Raw genomic sequence first — 22,265 nt, 5'->3', positions numbered from 1 at the left:
GTATTGCATGTGCATAATCTTTGAAAACAAACAAAAAAGTGTGAGGCATCCATAATAGTCACGTGCACAAATTTATAAAAACAGTGATGCATAGCGTTGAGCCTCATGGCGGTTAAAGGGTTAAACCACGTAAACCTTACGTCGAAACGAAGAGACCATCTGAGGAACGTAGTGGATGCAAGAATTTAAATATATATATTATACAAAGCATGGATAAAAAGTAATGGCAACATTGTTCTAGTTTCTATCTGTCTTTATCACAGATGAAGGCTTTTCTTGAGACGTAGTGCTTCCCGCGAAATGGTTGTCTCGAAGTTCCGCAAATGGATGTATATGAAAACACTGTTGTGCACTGTGCCTACGTGCCAGTTCTATCTTGATCTACGCACGTTGTTCGTCTTTCCGAAACATATTGTTATAGGGTTTGCACTTTCCTCTTCTACGGAACTGCTGCTTTTGACTGAATTACACACAGTCTTTACTCCTCGTCACAATTCATCGCCTCAAATTCTCTTATAAGTACACAACTACTTTGTGGTGGACAAACACCGTGCTCGTGGGTTTTCTCGGGGTTCTCCCGTTTCCTCCTACTTTCTTCATTCCACCATTTCACTCGTCTCATCATCACCGTCTCCTTTAGCCTAACCGGCATAATCGTGGAACGTAAAACAAAGATTTCATTTCATTTCAAGTACAAAACTCTTGTACTGCTGAGTCAAAGCCCTTTAACATAATAAGTGATCCCACTACTTTTTTATTCAATCTATATGTATACCATATTTGCTGGCTTTTGCTACAATCTTGCCAATTTTTCTCTTCTCAGATTTCCTGATGATACCTCTACAAAATCGTGAGAATATAATTGACGTAGAGCCCATTAGAGCTGCCTGACCCGAACTTAATTCATAATACGATAGTCATATTGTGCACAGGATTTAAAATCAAGATTTTAACTTTAATTTTCCTCTTCAAAATGGTTTCCTTTTTTGTAATAACTGTCTAAACACAATTGATTTAGTAGTTTAAACACCATGCACGCATCAAGAATGCTTCGACCTCCGTAAGACTGTTCCGTAAGTCAAAATGAGAAGATACCGTTGATAAATTTATTGAACATTCCTTGTAACAGACATTTCGGTTTTCTCCAAAATCTATTTCGATTTCTCACCGAAAACGTTTTCCATATTCCCCAAAAGAGTGTATATATTACTGAAACCAGTGTAATTTTCGCCGAAGTGGTATCTTGTTCTTGTAGTACTATAGTGATCGCAACGAGTCGTGAAGTTTGGCCTAGATCTACTGATTTCACAAATCAATAGGACGAGTGTGTGTTCCGGTTGTCAATCCCATTCATGAAATTTTGCCAGTCTCGTCACTCGTATTTTACGGAGGGTACAGTGTTGTCGGATTGCTATTATGTTTCGTTTTGTTAAATCCTTGTTACTGTTATTGTCGTTGTGTTATATTTTCGCTGCTATTGTTGTTACCGTTTAATTAGAATAACAGCAGCTACCGTTCATGTTCTAGCTCTCTAAGTGCTGCTTTTCGTCGCTCGTTCACCATTTCTTCAAAGTTTGGCAACATTGTTAGTGGTGCACTTCTGCTGTTTGACGTTTTCTCACGTGTGCGTTCCAAAGGCAGCTCCATGAATCGTACCGATATCTTCCGATCTATTACACGTGATGTAAAACAGTTATCTGATCGTTGCGGTTACTATAATTTCCAATCAAGTTAACAAAAGAGAAGAAGTTTTTGATAGAAAGCCAAACTGGTTTTAAAATCAAAACTAGTTTGATAGAAAACCGAACTGGTTTTAAAAGAACACCAAAAAAAGTTTTTGTCACTAATTTCAACGTCAAAAATTGTCAATAACATTTAAACAAGTATTCCTACGTTCCTTTCTATTTCATTCTCAAAGGTAAATGAATCAAAGGTCAGTAAGAAACTTTTAAACAAACATTTTATATATATAAACTTGTAAACCATATATCACATATTAAGGCAAGGTAATAAATATTGAAACCTATACCTAGTGCACTTTTATCCCTTAACTTTTATGATTCATTTTTGAGCTTGTATCTGATCAACATTTCAGAATAGTACTACACTTCTTAATAACAAAGGAAGTTTCGTTTAGAAGAAATAAAACAGTTATCAGCCGGAAAGAATTTAACAACTTCGTGTTTATCCTTTAGTATTAATTCCTCTCGTCTCAATTTGAAAATTACATATTTGAATTATTTTACACATAGGCCACTCCATATAAGCAACCTAACAAAACAAACTTTTCTGTGTTCATTTTCCACTGCTAAACGTTGAATAGCGGTGTGCACTGAATGATTCAAGAAGCCGTCAAGAGCTTTGGAATGAAGATTTAGTGTCCTGTCCCCCGAGAAGAGGAGAATGGTGTCGAGCTTCTGTCACGCAATCCTCTATCAAATAGCTTATAGTATGGTTTCAGGGCAATCCTGTTAAAATCGTCCGCGACAAGTTCATTAATGACTTCATTTTCTATAATGAAACTAATCTCATTTTGTTCTCGGCAGAAATAATTTGTGTGTCTCTGACTTAAAACAAGATTCCAAAAGCCACATGATCTGAATGTATGTTCTGAAGTGTGCGACTGATTTGTTGTTTACCCAGTGGGTTATCACTATTCGCATTCATGAATATCTAGCGTTTTTTTTTTTCCAACTTAATTCTACATTTACCCGTAAGCGATGGTAAGAATTTAGTTGACTATAATTAACACAGTGTTTTATATCGTAAATTTTCTTGTAGTCATTAACCCTCGAGCTACCAACGGGAGGATGGGGGGGGGGTACTTTGTGCCCATCTCAGTATATTTTTTTGTAATTACTCTTCTAATCATCATTTTTTTTTAATTGTAAGAAAAAGTTATTCCTCAACATGTTTAGCTAAAGCGTGTACCTTACGGTCGTTCAAATTGAACGTTACGTGTGTCTCATAAAATTTGCTATTTTAAGTTGGTGGGCATAAAGTACCTTCCCCCTCCCCCCATTGGTAGGACATGTGAATGACATTTAGTAGTGTCACTCCTAGATGGCAGTCTAATAAATAGCAGCATCCCACCTTTTCTGAATTTGACGGTTAGTCTTGTTCCGTGTACTGTTCATTTTGAGAGTTTCACGTAAGTGTGTCTTATAAATTTGCTATCTTAAGTTGGTGGGCACAAAGTAGCCCCTCCCCCGTGGTAGGAGATAAGACTGACATTTAGAATTGTCACTCCTAGATATACTGTTCACTTCAGTCCCAGTAGATTTTTGTGAGTTTCTAATTAGTTTCCTTTGCGAGATATATTCAATCTTAACAGGTGGGCACAAAATACCCCTACAAAAAATACCTAGGTAATGCGTGGATTAACAAGTTTAGGGTACACATCAACACTATAACCCTATAATGCACAACAATATTTAGCTATAGGAGAATTACGAATTAAATCAACTTTTCTTATCAGCAGTGTTCTTTCTTTCCATTTTTTCCACTTTATGGGGCCAATGTTTTCGGTAAGTCTTCTTCTTAAAGTTTTGTCCTAGAATTCTTCTCCTGTTATACCTTTCTTCCTGAAATCATTCCAGCTTAGTGTCTTGTAATACTGTCTGAAGTTTATTAGCGGCCACTCCCTTGAATAATAGGTCTATAATCAATAGGTCTTGAACTTCGTGCGAAAAACTAGTTTTATTTTTGCACAAAAAAATTATGCTTTAAAAAATGATAAGATAAAGTAAAATAGAAAAATACCACGACCTACAGCCTACACCTGCACTTACGATATAGCCCGGTTATATTTGAAATGATAGAAATGACTGCTTTATCACTTCATCCTGTATACAACAAAGTTTGTAACAAATTGGGCAAATTTCTTGCAGTGAGAGTATTACACAAATCCCGAAATGAAATGAATTTTTTAGATTAATGTTCCACGATTATGCTGTTAGGGATACAAGAGACGGATGATTAATGAAAATGAATACTTGTGAAATTATTGTTTTCTCTTCCTTCATCTGAAATCGAACCCGGGATCATGTGCACCAAAGGCACAAGTGCTAGCCACTACATTAGCGGGGAAGACTATACCCACACCGAGTATTACAAAACAGTACGTCACAATGGATACCCACGTATGGTATTTGTAGAAAGGTCAGTGGCTATTGCTATATGTCCATGGGATTGGTATATCACGTGACGAGAGAAACAGCTATTCCAACATAACAACGCTCGTCCATAAGATCTTAGTATCAGCAGCGAAACATCACTTCAATTAAGCATATCTGGAACTGATTTGAACACATTCGCTTCGTCGCCCGATTGACAGTATACGGTGTGATTCCCCAACAGGAAATTCAATCGATATCTTCACAAAACTATAAATGCTGAAAACTTGTACAACAGTATGTGGTGTGTTTACACAACTTTCTTCGCGTTTCATATCCTTCGATTGTTTTTCACTTTCAACTAATAAATTTCAAGGATCTTGCGGAGTCTTCCGTTGTTACATATTTTATGAACATTTACTTCAATTGAGCATACAAGACTCCACTGAGTGTGTTATACAAGGTCTGTCTGTAAAGTAATGTCATACATTTTATAGTGAAGCGACTGCACATCGCAGCGCGATCTATCCACCGGGATCAATGATGGCCTAGTTAATTACAGAGGAGTGCTTGCCCAGTTGTCACCGAGCCCTTGAAGGTTTCGTAAACCTTTGTTTAGTCTCTTGGACAAGTCGTGGTGCACCGCTCACTGGAACAAAGATATGCGATTAAGTTTTGTGTGAAACTCAGTAAGTCTACAGATGAAACAAGGCGTTTTAGGAAGGCCGTGAAGAGGTCGACAACCGCACTGGACGACGGTCAACCTCCTCAAACTATGAAAGTATGACTCGGTGAAAGAACTTTTGTAAGCAGACCGTAGAATGAGTGTCCGTTTAAAAGTCGAGATGTTAAATATTCCATAAATATTGTCCACGAGATCGTGACCAAGAATTTGCACATGAGAAAAGTGTGCGTGAAGCTTGTCCCGAAAATTTTGAACGACGACCAAAAATCTCGCCGAGTGGAAATCTGTTAAGACGTTTTGGAAATGTGAGAAAATGATCCTTACTTTTTGTACAATGTTATCACGGATGATGAAACGCGGATACTCCAGTACGACCTGAAAAATGAAACGTGGATATTCCAGCACCACCTGAAAGAGAAGAGACAAAGTGCCAAGTGACACACTTCGGCGACCCCTCTCCCCAAAAAACAATCGAATGAGCAAATCAAAGATTAAGACCATGCTCATTGTTTTTTGACATCAGGGAGATCGTCCACCGTGAGTTTGTACCTAATGGGACAACTGTTTAAATGTAACTAGAAGTGACCAAGTGATTGAGAGGAAGGATCCGGCGCGTCAGAGCAGACATCAGCGGCGACTGGAAACTTCATCATGACAATCTGCCAGCTCTCACTGCCTCCGTCTGACAACTACCTGGCCAAATCTACCCCAGCCACCTGCAGTCCTGACTTGGCTTACGTAGACTTTTTTTTTTTTTTTTTTTCGTTTGAGTCTCCCCTGAAATTACATCGTTACAGAACAATTGACGACGTGAAAAGCAATTTGTGAAACGGTTTTACGCGCACTTTCTGAACAGGTCTTCCAGGACGTCTTCACAGATTAGAAATCCCGTTGACAAAGATGTATCGACGTAGGAGGACAATATTTTAAAGAATTTTAATGTAAAGATATTATTATTATTATGTAAACATTTTTTAATAAAATACTTTTGGACTTGGTGACATTATTTTCTGGACAGATCTTGAATGATATATTTCTTTAGGAATATCACCTTTTTTTAGTCAATCAATTGTTAACTATTAATGAAATAAATATATATGATTTTTGACTCTACATTGATACATTGACTAAGAAATGTCATATCGGAAGTGAAACAGGTGAATATTCCCAGCTCGAGTAGTGGGCATCATTAATCCAGTATAAAAGCCTTCAGGAATGTTGTTGAGCTGATATTTCGGCTGTTTGCGGGTCATTCGGTCTGTCTGGGACGCCGGATCTGAACATTTAACACCCAAACCTGAACAAAAGTCGTGAACCAAGTAACCAATGTCATTACAGCTGTACACTATAAAATATATGAGGAAGTATCAAAAAAGTTCGTGCCATCTCCTAGAAGGTGGCGAACTAGGAACCCCCCTCGGACATGAATTTTATAGTTAGGTCCTTATATGGTAATCATGCGAATTCTGGACTCCTTAGAACTTTTTTTTTTTTCAGGTAAATCGCCGAAGGTACGATAATTGACAAGCTTGAAGCACGGAGTGTCATAAGTTCCTCAATCTTCAGGGAAAATCAGCAAAGCAGATCCAACGAAGAGATGAAAGAAGTCAATGGGGATAAAAAAAAAAAAAAAAAGTTCTAGGAGATGGTATTCAAGTGGAAACGGCAATTCCAAACTGGACCATGACCACCGTGGACGCCTCTAGATCTGATGATGCCGCCTTGACGGAGAAAGCTGAAAAGATCACAATGGAAGACAGGAGGATAACCAAGGTACGCGTTATGGGTCTGTCTGGAATATCATTCACAACCAACTCCGATGTCACGACTGCTCACACCTTTCCAGAAGAGAAATCGCGAAGACGCTGCATGAGAAATATTACATGGCTGTAAGGTGGATGAAGAGAACTTTTTCGGCAGACTAGTGAAAATGGATGAAAGTTAGGTTTATCTTTATGACCCAGAAACGAGCGAACTATGGAAACACCCCTCCTTTCCCACTCCTAAAAAAGCACAAGTGGAAAAGTCTGCCGCCAAGGTGATGCTTTCCGTTTTCTGGGACTATGAAGAGGCTATCATGACAGATAAAATATCACAGGGGCAAACTATTACTAGTACCCATTATTCCTATCTCCTAACTACGTTACGAGAGGAACTGAAGAAGAAACGTAGTGGATTGGTCACAAAGGGGATGCTGCTGTTAGCAGACAATGCGCCAGCTCATTCCGCCCATGCATCCATCATGAAGGCAGTGAAATTAGGATATGAAATATTGTCTCACTCCATACTCAGCAGACCTAGCACCAAGTAACTTCTTTCTCTTCGCAGAAATGAAGCGTCCACTCAGAGGATGCCATTTGGACAGTAGGGATAACGTCATTTCTGAGGTGGAGCTGTAGTTTCAAAACCAAACTGCAGACTTCTACAAAAGAGGCTTATGGAAAGTGAAGAACCACTGGTAAAAAAAAAAAAAAAAAAAAAAAAAAAAAGTGTCGCTAGGCACGGTGACTACGTAGAGAAGGACTAATATGATCATGGTGTCAGAGTTCTTCAGAATGGATTTCTTCTAGTGACTGAACGAAGTTTTTGATGCGCCCTCGTATTCAGCTTGTATTGCGACTGCTGTTGGGGTTCAATATTCTACAGAATTGCCTCCTTTTTTGGTTGTTTCCTTCTTTGCAAAAGTAGTGTTACCATTGAATTTTGTGTTTTCGTCTTGTCAGTTGATACAGTTATAGGTTTCAAGGAAATTTGGTGAGATTCAACCAGAGAGAAGCGTGCGATTTATTGAATCCCTTATTAATTAGTATAAACGTAAACAATTTCTATCTCTGCTAACGTAGGATGAGCCCTACTGAACTTCAGTAGTATTTCAATTACTTATTCTGAAAATACCTGTAAAATACAGCAACAATGGAGGCACTAAATATTCTCTGATTCCCATACTTCATCCTTTAGTGTAACTGTATTCCTGAAAGTACACTCATGCCCAAAATGATTGTCGCATATTATTCTTGTAAGAATATAATTTGATAATGATTTTGCAGGGTACTTTTAATACTGATACTATGTGAATAATCGGAAAATGTGTATTTGTGGTAAATTTCATAGGAAAAGAATTATAAATATGAAAATTAGAATGAGTAAAACAAAATGTTGCTAAATCGACAAGAAAGTTTTATTTTCGTTTTATTGTTCTTATTTACTGTTCTTTTGACATGAAATTTGCCACATACGTCTTTGCCGATTATACACATACTAACATTATAAGAAATACCGGACGAATTCGTTACCAAATTATATTCTTACAACAATATAGACATGCGACAATAATTTTTCACATGAGTGTACATCTAGTCGCCACTTTCTCACTTTTCTTTAAATATAGGTATATTATAGCTGTGGCTGTGTATAAAATGTATCACAAAAAAAGGAAAGTGTCCACTGTTTTCTGAACTTTAAGAATTTCACTGTAGGATGTATAGTTCAGTCTTCTTAGATCCTATTACTGATAGCTCGATTCCACTTAACGTATAATAACGAGCTACAGCAGTAATAAAACCGAACACACAAAGCAGCCAGATTTTTCCGATGGCGCCAGAACGTTAAACAAAAATGAATTCCTCCTCCATAAATAAGAACCTAAATCACCCACGAGCTATTCTCCTTTGCTTTGAAATATTTTCCGTACATGTCTGTGTTATATACATATTATTTTTACAAGTACTGTATAATCTGATCATTTGATTTTACTAATATCAGAATAAATCATTCATGTTTTAATATCGTTAAAATTGTACGTTCATACCCTGATATACTAATCACCACTAAACTCAGACAGTGGTTTACAAACCACGAGTAACCGTGTGGCTAACGTGTGCTTTCTATGTAGCTCTGGATGTGTAGTAGGTACTATAATGCACCAATAGTGTGTAGGTGCATCTCTCTCATTGCCTCGGTGCTAAAATGAACTTTAAAACAAGTACTGGAACTGAATTATTTACTTTTCATGTACTTGCATCAAGCGGTTCTGAAAAAAGTGTCTTAAAATACACAGAAGATAATATGCTCATCGAAGACTATTTTAGAATCACTTATATGCAAAAACATGGAGAGCCACACATCTACAAACAATGTCAATAAAATTAATCCGAAGCAATGTCCTCTAAGTTATACCTTAATACGATAATGAACGACTATACTTTAGTTTTTAAAAAATGGCAACTCGAACTTAAAACATTACTAGTATATAATCTACATCTACATCCCGTTATCTGGATTGTAATTTATCGCCCTCTTCAGAAGGGAGGCTATATGAGACGTGGGCGGCTTAATGTGGGGTTTGAAGCATATGTGCTCACACTGGGAATCGAATCTGGGTCTCTCAATGCCAAGGGCGCGTACGCTAACCATATATATATATATATATATATATATATATATATATATATATATATATATATATATATATATATATGAGAGCTCGATCTACGGCTCATATAGGGGAATAACAAATTAAAAGAATAAAATATGGAGTATGTACACTTTATGTTAGCGAATAATGATTCAAAATATACATTAAAGCGTGCGAGAGACAGACAGGATACATCTTCTGTTTAATTAGTTAACTTAAGTACCGAAACTATGTATATGATATGAGATTTACTGTTTTATGTGACATCCGAACCATTATTCAGGACTGTATCTGAGGAAAGCCTCCTACCAGGACGCGACCCCAGGGCCACGCACACAAAACGCAAATGATTTGGCCACAAATATACATGTCTATTTTCGTGCATTAGTCGATGATTTACTTTCCATTAGTGGCAAACAGCTCAGTAACTCGTCTCATAGGATTGTAGCCCAGATCAACGAAGTAAACATGTTTTTAGCTTTTCGTGAGACAAATGAAATGTTTGTTGTATTTATGTACATTATGAATTAGCTTAAAACGTTTCTTCTAAAAAAAAAAAAAAAAAAAAAAAAAAAAAAAAAGAAAAGAAAAAGAAAAAATGTTCCTTATGTTTCATATTAAATATTTCTAATATATCAACAGCTTTATCTGAGGTTCTGTAAATAAAAGGAATAGAAAATAATAGCTCAATAGTGAAACTTAATAAGCCATAACAAATCTGAGCCCAACAATCATTAGACTGCCCATTAGTTTGTAATTTATTAATATGATGAAACAAATACAAGTAATATCGACAGAAAAGAAATAATATTATGGGTAATACATCTGAAACAGTAGTGTCATTTCAGATTTTGCCAACGGGAAGGAGGGACAGATTGTTCATCGATATAAAGGGTTTCACGTTTTTTATTACTATATTAGTATACAATTTATTACAAGGTATGTTTTTCTCAAATTCAGGGGCGCGTAGCCCCTGCCTTCCCCAAATGACGCCGCTGATTTGAAACTTCATGATACACAACTAGCAATTAAAAAAAAAAAAAAAAAAAAACCTCAAGAGATGTACGAAACATTAGTTCTGAACTGGGTGCCACAGAGCAATGCGGAAGATAAGATACATCGATCAGGAAAACTTGAACAAAACTGGAGAACTGTCTGCATGAATGAATGGCTTTTATAAAAATGTTGAAATAGTTGTTTCCGGAATAACGTAACTACGGAAGATGAAACTAAATCACATATTTGTACACCGACAATTATACGTATACTATGACTTACATATTTATTCCTCAGCAGTCATACTACTTTGACATAACAGCTTTTGATTTCACGAACTTCACCGAAATATGAATGAAATGTGTGTATTATGAAACAGAAACTTGCCATTTGAAGGTTACCCCCGCACACACGAAGTAGCGGAATTCGCGCACACGATAACAATCCCAGATTCAACGACCTCTATACCCAACACACCGACCCACTTTCAAAGGAAGTTCACGAGAATCACTGCCACCGGGAGGAAAAGAGAAAACGCTCAAAGACTATCGTTGACTACAACTAAAAGTATTATTATTAGCTACTTCCTGGAGCTCTTACTCACGTGTGCTGCTCAAAGAAGTTACTACTATCAACCATTCAACAATCAACCAGTCTGTCAAATGTCTGTGCATAGTCCCTACTTCTAGTTCTAACCTTCTCGCTCCAGAGCTGGGCTCATCTCTTGTTTCCTAGCAACACATCGACAGTGTGCTAACTAATCTACAGGAAAAAATCCCAAAATTCTCACCCACACACATTGCACTACTATTGATTAAGTATTGTTTTCGTCACATCGAAAAATATCAGCATTTACTTCCAATTTATTGTACGCCAAGAAAAAAAAAAACAAAAAAAACACGGATTTGCCCGCTGTCAATTATTCCCGATCTAATGAATCCAGAAAGTATTGAAAGCGGCAAAGATTTTTCAGTTACAATTTTTTTTTTCCCCAATTATACAGCCTACTGCGAAATTACTTTGTTCCACAGAACAATCATGGAAACATTTGACAGTATTCAACCGATGAGCAGCCGTGTACTTTTGTACGCATAATCTAGAGCTCCATTTTTATTGGGATTACCGAGATTTTAGCATTGCATCAATTAAAAGGTGGTCAACTCCGGTCTAAAAAGCCAAACGAAAAAATGGCTTTGTTAGCCGAAGCGCTGTTCATTTCTAACACAACTGAGCTTGTGCCATCAGCTGACTATGTTCATTCGTGGAATATTACGCCAAGAAATATGATTACAGAGTATTCAACACTAACAGTAAAACAAAAGTTTCCCCACATTCATCATGGAAGTAACTCTTCGTGCGCTTTCTAGAAACTGCACAACACTAACAAATGTATATGCATAAACGTTTGGATATATTTAGGTGTAGCTTCGCTTCGCTGGCCTCTATAAGTTTTTCGGTTATTATTCTTCCGTAGCACGTCTCACTCGGTATTTTTTTCTCTCCCTCTCTCATAAACCAACGACCACGCTAAGTATGGTTGAGATTAATAGAGCCATTTAGTTCATGATGAAAAACTGAAATACACTTTATTGGGTAGAAAAAAGTGGGAAGAAAAGGCTCCGTTCATTTTGAGGTCTGTCACAAAAAGTGGTAAGTCTCAGCTACAGTTTTAAGTGTGGCGATTGTTATCCAAGGTTAGTTTACAAAACTTCAACTGAATTTTAAGCATGTCTTAACTACCTTGGTTATTACGTTTATCTCTGCAAACACGATCGAAATTCACCAAATATTTTGTTCAACTATAAATAAATTGTAGGATGCCTTCATGTGGTCGTGTGGTTCGATTCTTAACAGCGGTACAGAATTTTCAATGCTGACTCAATATTGTTGAGGAAATGGTAACTTAGTTGAATTAAGAGCAGAATTTTCAATGTTGGTTGACGAAACTTATTAAGTTACGAGGGCTGCTGAAAAGTTCGTAGCTCAACCCAGAAGGATTGCGCCTGGAATAGTGAAATTTTAGTTATTTTACATACCATCCCCCCGAAGTTCAATACATTTCCTTGCACGGTACTCCAATTTTTCCAGATCAGTTAAAAAAAAAAAAAAAAAAAAAAAGACTGAATACTGTTCCTCGTACAGCTGTTCCATAATACTAATCACCTTCTTATCACATCCAAAATGACATCCTTTCAAGTACTGCTTGAGTTTGGGGGATCAGTAATATTCTGACGGAGCTAGATCCGGGGATAAGGAGGAAACTTTATATCATGCAATGTTAGCTGTGTTTGCAATGCTCAATGGAAAGGGACCGAGCATCTTGGAAATTCATTTTGCCGAGATCTTGCGCATGCTTAAGTCATCATGAATTATGCTACCGCGCGTTTCCAAGAAATACCCACAAACTCTGCCACATGTTTTGTTGAGATCTTGCAATTTTCAAGAATAATGGCATACGTGCATTTCATCAATGATTTCGGGAATAGTCAGTTTTTGATCTTCCTGCACGTGAAGTATTATCCGTTGAGAAATCGCCATGTTGCATTGTGCCATCCACTTCTTCCCCACTGCATATGACGGAGGAAAGTTCTATAGTGTTTGACTAATTGCCTTATGAATTTGCTTTGGTAACTTTCTATAGTAGAATAAAAATTTAATGACAGCTCTAATCTCGATGTTCATGAAATTCGCTGGTTGGGCGCACACGATCACTTTAGAGGTCTGAAAAACAACATTGTTAACATAAAGAAAAAAATTGTATTTGTACATACAGAGAAATGTTCTTTAAAACTATACAATTTCACCACTTTACCTGCACTCCTCCTGAGTTGCGCTACGAAGTTTTCAGCAGCCCCTCGTAAGAGCAAAAATTTCAATGTTGACTCAATATTCTTCAGGAATTGATATCTTACTTGAATTAAGAGATATTAAACTCCCGTAAGACAACTGTGTCGTATGGAAGCATTGTGTTCTTCATACAATCGCCCGATCAAAAACCCTTCTGTTTATCGCAGTATTTTGTGGGTTGTAGCGCCGGAGAGCTTACTTTACTTTACGAATTCCGTGACACCTTTACTCGCACACATGATACACATTCAATTTGGTTATACCTGGTCAGCGCGAGTCCCAACTTACGTGTATTCTGTATATTATTGCTTACTTCCTGCAACAAAGTTTAATACTTCGTAATTCAAGCACCACGAAAATTCAATGCCTCCAGTAAGAGACGAACTAAATGTTACGGGTAACATGAGGTTCGAATTCTGCAACGGCGTTTCACGATTATTTCCCAGGGGCCGCGGTGGGTCCGTGATAGAGTGCTCACATCTGACGCGTGGAATCCCTTGTTTGATCCCACTTCCTACTGAGTGAGTTTTTGTTTTGAAGCGATAGAGGAAAAAGGAAAAAAAAATCTGAAAATAATGGGAAATTAAAATATTTTTGAGATTTTCATTATAGAATTCCTAATCTGTTCACTAATGCTATATATTTTTCAGTGCTACGTACACTAGAACCATCGTACACTAGAACCATGCACAAAATTTATGCAATTTTATTCGACAGAAAATGGGAAATGTTACGAAATTAAGGGAAGAAAGGAAGATATGAAGACATTTTAAGATTTTTCGTAAATTTTCTCATTTCACTTCGAATAAAGTGACAAAGTTTGTACATATGTATTAGTAGACGTGGCTATAACAAATGGATAGAATCTATGAACATATAGGGAGTCAAGCATTGAAACAAAATTTGTCAGATTTCGTCGTCGGTTTAGAGACTTCAGTCCTCCCCCTTCCTATTTTCATATGTCCCCATTCTCTTCAAATATAATGGTACAAACTTTGTGCTTAAAAGGTTCTGGTATAAATCGCTATGAAAAATTGTGTGATCATATTGGGTATTCAGTCACGAAAATTGCAAAAACACACACATTTCTCCTTATTCTCTCTCCCCCTTTTTAAATACCATTTTCCAATTTGTACTTTCAGAATAAGAATTATTTTTGCTTTCCCACTGTTATTTTCAATGATGACTTCAAGGGCAAGGGAAATTCCCAATCGGTGAAATCAGATTCATTTTGAGCAGTATTACTTTCACTCAGCGAAGTCCCTCTTGGGGAAATTTCACATCGTCAGTGGTTATTTTAGAATTCAGAACCCTAATATTACCCAAAGAATGGCTGCTTAATTCTCCGTTACATAAAGCTACCTTAAAGTTGAAGAGCACTGTAATTGACAGAACTACCTCGGGTATGCGGTTATTATATGTGCCTTTAGCACGTAAGACTGGGTTCAATTCTCGGTAAGAGATCATGTGATTCGGGTCCTATGTTAAATGTGGATTCATGTCTCATATAGCCTCAGTGCTGAAAGGGACCTTAACCTAAAAATCCCTAATCGAATAATTAATAAACTGAGTTGTTCAAAATATATGTACGAAGTGTGTTAAAAACGAACTTCTGCTGTTCTTGCTTTGTTGACCTATTCCGTTCTAAACACTCCCCTCTACTGTCAATACACCGTTCCCACTGTTTCTTCCAATTTTGGAACGCCTGCTGGATTTTTTTTTTTAAGTAGTTTCCAGTTAGGGAAATAGAAAAAAAAGTCAGCCAAGGCCATGTCCAGAGAACAGGTGCATGGGGCAAAACTGAACGGAGGCGTGCTGCAAGATACTTTGAGAGTTTTTCAGTCAGGATTTGATGGCAAGATCATATACTTATGATGTCCTCAGCAACCTCACGGACAGTTAAACGACGACCTTAATGAATTATGTAGCGTGCACAACTTCAATATGTTGGTTTACCTGAAAGACCATCCTGTCCTTGGATATTTAACAACCAAGCTTCCGCCCTTCTTTTCTATTGTTACTATTAGTTCTATTTATTGTTATTATTATGATTTTATTCGCATATATTTATTATTTTCTCTCTTCGGTTTTTATTTATATTTTGTATTAGCTTTTTTGTTTCTTTAATTTTAATATGCTCCTTTTGTATACATACAGATGGTGATCAGAAAAATGGAAACACCTGTAGTTGGCAACACATCAGATGTATGGGCTGGCAGTGGTGTAGTGGCGCCCGCAGCGCCGGACCGCTGGTGGTGGTGTGTTAGGTCGATCTCCATACTACGTCAGGCGCAGTGGAACAGCAGTGTCCAGTGGCTGCAGCAGACGGAGGTAGTGTAAAATGAGGGACCTCTCAGATTTTCAAAGAGGGCAAATTGTTGGTGCGCGGTTATGTGGAGTGAGTGTGACGGCAGTGGCTACTGTGTTAGGTGTGTCGCGTGGGACAGTGTCGAAGGTGATGACGGCCTACATAACACACGGGAAAACCACATCGGGGAAGCGGAACAATGGGCGGAAGAAAATCATGAGTGACAGGTCACGCCGGGTATTAAAGCGCATTGTCACGCAGAACGTTCGTGCCACTGCGGAGCAAGTGACGGAGGAACTCAATCAGCACTTCCCCCACCCTGTTTCGACAGTCACAGTCCGCCGAGAATTACATGACATGAACTTACGGGGTCGTGTTGCACTGGCCAAACCGCTCATCAGGGACCATAACGCTTTCGCACGCCGCAAATTGTGCTGCGACCATGCAACTTGGACCGTTGAGAACTAGAAACGTGTGGCTCAGTGTCAGAGCGTTCACCTCTGGTGTTTGGGGTCCCGGGTTCGATCCCAGCCCCCGCCAAGTGAACTTTGTGGTGGAGAAACACCATGCTCGTGGGTTTTCTCGGGGTTCTCCCGTTTCCTCCCACTTTCTTCATTCCACCATTTCACTCATCTCTCATCATCACCGTCTCCTTTAGCCTAACCGGCATAATCGTGGGACGTAAAACTGAGACATTTCATTTTTTACTACTAGCCATTATGTGACCAGATGCTGGCTCCTAATAACAACGTAGTCTTCCATGATAGCAATGCGCCAATACACACAATCTGACTTGTTCAAGCGTCGTTTGGAGAATACTGGGATAAACTTTACATTCCCTGACCCGCTCAACCTCCCGATTTAAATATTATTCAACATCCAAGGTCAGTTTTAGAGCAGAGAAGCCTCTGCAAATTTCTTCCTCCATCGCCGCTGATGCCAACCGGCAAACTCTCCATTTATCCTCTACAAAAGATTTGCGAGTTATACGTATGTTTCAGCTCCGTAACAAATATAAGCTATACTATGGGCTAAAGGTGGTTCAATATCATACTAATGACGTATATTTCGTTTGGTAAGGTTAGTGTCGCCCACGAGACGTTAAGTTCTTTTAAAATTCGACACAAGACGAGAAACATGACAATTTGAGACGAAATATGTCACAAGGTTCGTGGGCAACAGAGATTCACCCAAGTATTAGATCTCAAACACTGTTTTAATGTTACATGATTCATATTATATATACACAAGGTGTTTCAAAACACCGACAACGTTTGGGAGGTGATTCCTGACACCAAAGTATAGACCAACCCGGGTGCACAAATGCTTCCTTTCGGAGTTATAGGCTGCCGAAAACATGAAAAAATAAACTTTAAAGGTCCATAGCTCCAAAACTATGGGATCTGCCGTAGTCGGGTCAAGACTTTACTTAGGAACTAATATATGCCCTATCCAAAAATCCACGTTTCAGAATCTAGGGTACTCACGCAGTAATTCTTATAGAGAGTTTTTCTACGGGCATATAATTTGAACTACTCACCAACTACCTCTATAAATTCGTTGCGGAAGTATTGAAGGATTCTGAAACAAGTATTTTTGGATAGAGCACGTATTAGTTCCTTAGTAAAGTCTTGACCCGACTACGGTAGGCCCATAGTTTTGAAGCTATGAACCTTTAAAGTTATTTTTTTTCATATTTTCGGCAGCCTATAACTCCGAAAGGAAGCATTTGTGCACCCAGGTTGGTCTATACTTTTTGTCTTATCTTGATGTCAGAAATCATCTTGCAAACGTTGTCGGTGTTGTTTTGAAACACCCTATATTATATATACACACACAGGGTGTTAATGAACTATACCGGGAAACTTTAAGAGGTGATTCCTCACAAAATAAGACAAAATGTTCATATGGACCTACGGCGAAAAGTGCATAGTTTCAGAGCTACGGCTGTCCAAAATCGCGAAAAAGCCAAATTTCAAGAGGCCCTATTTCGAATTCGATAGACTGTGGATGGTCCTGCTTATCAGCGTAAAGGAAGCCAGGCATACGCAATCCAAACGTGCATATTTCGCCAAATGTCAATAAGTGTAAAGGTTATTCCCTACAGGGTGTAATTCCCAGATATGTTTTCAATAAAGTTTTCAGATATAGCCTGATTTCAAGAAGGGCCCAAAGTAGGCAGGAGCTAAACCTTGACAAAATGGACATCCAATGCTTCGGAGGGAAGACGGAAGTGCTAGAAACCGGCAGCTCCATGTTTCTTTGTGTTCGCAATAACGTGTGATATGTATTTCGTCACGGCATATTTCACGTATTCTTCACTTATAAGCATGAAAGAAAACATCACAGAATGCGTTATCCTGAGTACAAGAAACCGTGCTGCTGACGATCCTTAAGACTTCCGACATCGCGTCAAAGGATTCCCTGTTCACTGCTATCAAGGATTATCGTTTGCCTATCTTGGACCAATCATAAACTCAGAGCGTATCTCAAAATTCGGTTGACAGCATGTCTGGGAATTTTACCCTGCACGGAATTCTGTGTACATTCATTGAACATTAATGAAATGCATTTTCAGATAGCATATGCGTGACTTCCTTTACGCTGATAAGGACCATCATCCACAGTCTCTCGGATTCGAAATAGGGCCTTTTGAAATTTGGCTTTTTCGCGATTTTGGACAGCCCTAGCTCTGAAAACATGCACTTTTCGCCATAGGTCCATATGGACTTTTTGTCTTATTTTGATGTAAGGAACCATCTTTTACAGTTTGTCAGTATAGTTCGTTAACACCCTATATATATAAACTAATTGTACGAACACAATAAAGAGGATTTTTCAACGTGTAAAAATACGAAAATCAGTACACAATTTATTTCATATGGTAAGTCACACTACATAGATCTCTCGCGTCGCGGAAGGATTCTGACAAATTCTAGATGAAATTAAGAAGAAAACCAGAGAATAAATTTTGTACATAAATTTACAAAACGAGACAAAACGAGAAAAAATATTTTATCTCGTGGACAACACTAGTTAAGGGTTTCCATTATTTTGAAAAAACATATATATTCTAATCTGCCCTATACCACTCATCTACAGCGACGCAACTAGGCCAGTTGTCGCCCGGGGCAAAAACTTGCCTTTGCGTTGCCCCCCCCTCCCCGGCAAACCAAACAAAACGCTCCTCGACTATACCTGATATTGACATCAGAGTAATTCTCCTATTCCATTTTTTCTTGAAGTGGTAAAGGTTGTTTTTAAAATTGCAGTACATAATTTAATTTTAGTACAAGATAAAACACCGAATTAATTAGTATTTGATTGCCAAATAATCCGAGAGTAGCATGCTCGACATATTCTTATAGTCTAATCATCAGGGCCCGGATCTTGTTGACAAGTCAACTTTTTTCTGTTACGCATAGGACAAGGCAGGTTGAAATAAAAACGTTATTCATCAAGTCTAGGTTCTAAAAATATATCTTTTTAGGGTCAACATTTGGTCACTTTTTGCCGTTTTGAAGTTTTAGGTCATTTTTTAATATTTTAAGGTAACTTTTAGGTCACTTATGGTCATTTTAGTCTTTTCCTTCTACATAGACATCGTAAAATGAACACTGTTTACGGATTTGAAAAATACGAAGTTACCTCTTTTCCTGCTTCCTGACTATTGGAGTGGAAAAAACTGCATTCCTAACAAGCTAATGAATACTAAGCTGTAGCTGGTTGACGAGGGGTGGGGGTTGGTAGGTGCTGAAACAGATGGGTTTGGGTTGTTGACCACATAAGATATGATCAAGTGAATAACTAAAAATAAATTGGAAGGCGTTGAAAGATTTTAAACTTTTTTATCTATTATTCTCGTGTATGCAGTCTACACTTGTGAATTTTGATTCCTAGTTTCAAACTTGTACTGAACTTGTACTTCCTAGTTTCAACTCGCGAGTGAATTGACACTTTCAGTACTTACAATAAAATACAATGGACTGATCATTGAACACAACATTTGATCAATGGGCTGCAGCTAACTGAAACAAAACTGTTGAAAATGACAGAAATGATATTTAAAATCCAATAAATATTTAAAAAAATGTCCATGTTTAATGAAGTAAATGTTTTAAAAAACGAAAGTTTAAAGTCAATTTTTGTGAATTTTAGGGTCATTTTACAGGAATTTTAGTGTCATTTTATAGGTCACTTTTTAGAAAAGTTTAGGTCAACAAGATCCGGGCCCTGCTAATCATAGTAACTGTAAATCACAATGTTTTTTGGAATTACATCGGGATGTGCATACGTATAGAATGAATCAACAGTCTGTGGCTTTAGAATAGAATATTTAATTATGACAAACAGTCAAGCTGTTGTCTCGAGTATTATACTAGGACATTTTGTAAATATCTTAAATCCATTTAAGTTAAACGAAAACACAAAGAGCTGGAACTAAAATTTAAGTTTGCGGACTCTTTTGGCTGCAAAGGTTTTTACAACGTTCTCAAGAGATAACTTTGAAACTAACTTATGCTCTATGGATATAATCCTACGGTTGCTGAGTCCTTGTTGTCCTGTTAAGTTTCTGAGGTAATATTTTATGATCTCTAGTTTGCTAAAACTCCTTTCCTTGCCTTATAGTGAAAATAAATATTTGTCCACTTTTGTCCTCCAATCCAGCGCCCAGGGCACGAGCCCCGTTTGCCCCCCTTACTTACGTTACTGCTCATCTACAAGACCTCTACACTCATTTCATGAAAATAAGATTAAAATCTCACATCTTAATCGAGGTCAAAACTTCTTCCTGATTGTGCGTAGTTCGAAATTAGAATGGACGTATTATCTTATAAGGTGGAACACGATAAATTGGGAAGTTTTATCAATGAAAACTAGTTCCAAGTAACGCATGGCTGTAATATATTGGGGCTATAGGTCCTATACATTTACAGTAATTTTTGGGTAAAACAACTGCAAGAGTTTGAGGAGTAATAAAAGGCGGATTGTCACGCGGGAACTCTTAGTAAAGTTAGTTGGAAAATATGGAAGTACTGACCTTCAAGCAAAAATACTCTATCTTTTATGTTAAACGGAAATGTCTACTTTGCAATTCTTACAAGAATGCCTAGCCTTTTCTGATAACACGGAAGACGAAATAAACGGAGTCTGCTTCACTGCATCTAAAACCCATTCTCCTCCAAAGCCGTAACCATGGCAACCTCAGCCCGCGAACTCAATAGCTTGACGTCGGACGCGTCACGACTTACGTAACCTTTCTCTCACTCCATCGAGAATTCCCGTCGCTTTCTTCACTATCACTAACAACAAACTTTGAATTTCCCTTTTTCGACTTTTTCCCCCTCTCCCATGCTTCTTTAAAACATGTAGTGCTAACGCATCTTCGCTATTTATTTTCAAAAAAGTCACTCTGTGATTGAAGTGCACTTTCGCTTTCATAAAAACTCGCCTGAATTTTTCGACTTTGCTCTATTGTACGTGTGTTTACTTATTACTTTGTTTACATTTGGTAACATATTTTAAAAGTTGCGAAGCATCTAATACTTCTCTCGGATTTAAACATTATAAGTTTGCAAAACATCTACAGATTCAACAGATTGCAGTACTTTAGGATTCTGCTCTTCATCTGAAGATGGCCAAAAGGGAGAGAGAAAGAAATACTGAAATTCATCAACCTGATACCATAATTCTTAAAATACGAATTGTGCTAACATTACCAATTTGTAATCCAGCAATGGAGTAGACTGACTGTTATCGAGTAACGCTTATGCGTAGTCAGGGGCACAAGTATGTTACTAATTTGGAAAGATGAAGGCCCGATAATAATAATAATAAACTGAAGAAAGAAATGAAACATATACACACCGATGGTATATGAAATTTGAAGACTATTCCTTCCAGTTCTTGGCGATGGATGGGAAAACACATTTTGAACAGTAATCAACCACAGACTATTCAAATATGAACACAAGTACTTATTAATCACTAATATATATATATATATATATATATATATATATATATATATATATATATATACTAATGTACATTAAAATGAATTAATATTTAAAAACAGAACGTACTTAAGTTTTTAGATTTGACGGATAGAAAGTCATCTAGTTTCATTTTGGCGTTGTATTCCACGGTCAGATTAGTATTTTGCATCCTGAGCGTTATTCTAGCCCACTAATCTCAACAACACTGCAGGTAACATATCAAGCAAGGATGATATCCGTAATTACTCCCATAGGAATAAAAGATTAACCGATTTTGATTATTCATATCTTCAGATCAAACGGATGGATCACGTCCACCAGCCAACTCTATATTCCTAACTGGATTACTAGCATCTACACCCTGACCAAAATTGGCGATACATTCAGCAGTTCCTGAGATTTTATCTCTCGGACGGACACACGAACAGACGGAGTAAATATATAAAGTAGATTTTGGCAAAAGAAAATTATCGTAGATTGAAAGCATTGTATATACTCGGTATCAAAAATGAATACTCCCATAATAAAAGACTTCCTATTATCTTTTGCACGAGCTGACCCATTAGCCTACACAGTTTTCCCATTTAAACCAAGTAAGTTTGTTTAACCCACTGAAAAATGTTCAACGATTAATCCACATCTTCTTGCATAATTATATGTATTTCTACAACAGACATAAAACTGAAGGAAATAATACAGGCCTGCGCAGAACTATTTGTTTATAAAAGGTAAAACCCACAGATCCCTGCGATTGGATTGTGCATGATCAAACCAGCCTGTATTACCTGCAGAAAAATGTGTTTTTGTTATCTGGACGCTGGATCAAATTATACTTTTCACGTTGAATGAATGATAAGTATGAATGGGACAAATTATTCATAAAGGTGAAAGTAACTTTTGA

At 37.5% G+C, this 22,265-nt stretch overlaps 1 protein-coding gene across 9 annotated transcripts in view; it reads right to left on the bottom strand.

Annotated features, from left to right (window-relative positions):
* LOC145694896 (uncharacterized) overlaps positions 1-22,265 on the bottom strand; it is a 136,975-nt gene that overhangs the window by 68,969 nt on the left and 45,741 nt on the right. The window contains exon 1 of one of the 9 annotated variants that reach the window (XM_081771630.1): positions 10,815-10,940. The exons of the other annotated variants lie outside the window; for them this stretch is intronic. The gene's annotated coding sequence lies outside the window, so the exon portion shown is untranslated. Of the gene's footprint in view, positions 1-10,814; positions 10,941-22,265 lie in introns of those variants that run through there. 9 annotated transcript variants of the gene reach the window in all.

The sequence above is a fragment of the Thermobia domestica genome, chromosome 9, assembly GCF_964235325.1.
Source record: "Thermobia domestica chromosome 9, izTheDome1.hap1.1, whole genome shotgun sequence".
Lineage (NCBI taxonomy): Eukaryota > Metazoa > Arthropoda > Insecta > Zygentoma > Lepismatidae > Thermobia > Thermobia domestica.
The sequence above is the reverse complement of the archived record's forward strand: the minus strand, read 5'-3'. Positions and strand labels throughout refer to the sequence as shown.